Genomic DNA, 254 nt, shown 5'->3' with positions numbered 1-254 from the left:
TCTCACGTGTGGTCATCTCTCACGTGTAACAACACCTCTCATGTGTGAGAGCCTCTTACATACTCTACCATACTCTACCATACTCTGCCATACTCTGCCATACTCTGCCATATTCTACCATACTCTGCCATACTCTGCCATACTCTACCATACTCTACCATACTCTACCATGCTCTACCATACTCTGCCATACTCTGCCATACTCTGCCATACTCTGCCATATTCTGCCATACTCTGCCATATTCTACCATACT

Source organism: Electrophorus electricus, chromosome 10 (genome assembly GCF_013358815.1).
Source record: "Electrophorus electricus isolate fEleEle1 chromosome 10, fEleEle1.pri, whole genome shotgun sequence".
NCBI classification, from domain to species: domain Eukaryota; kingdom Metazoa; phylum Chordata; class Actinopteri; order Gymnotiformes; family Gymnotidae; genus Electrophorus; species Electrophorus electricus.
This window is presented reverse-complemented; position numbering follows the sequence as displayed.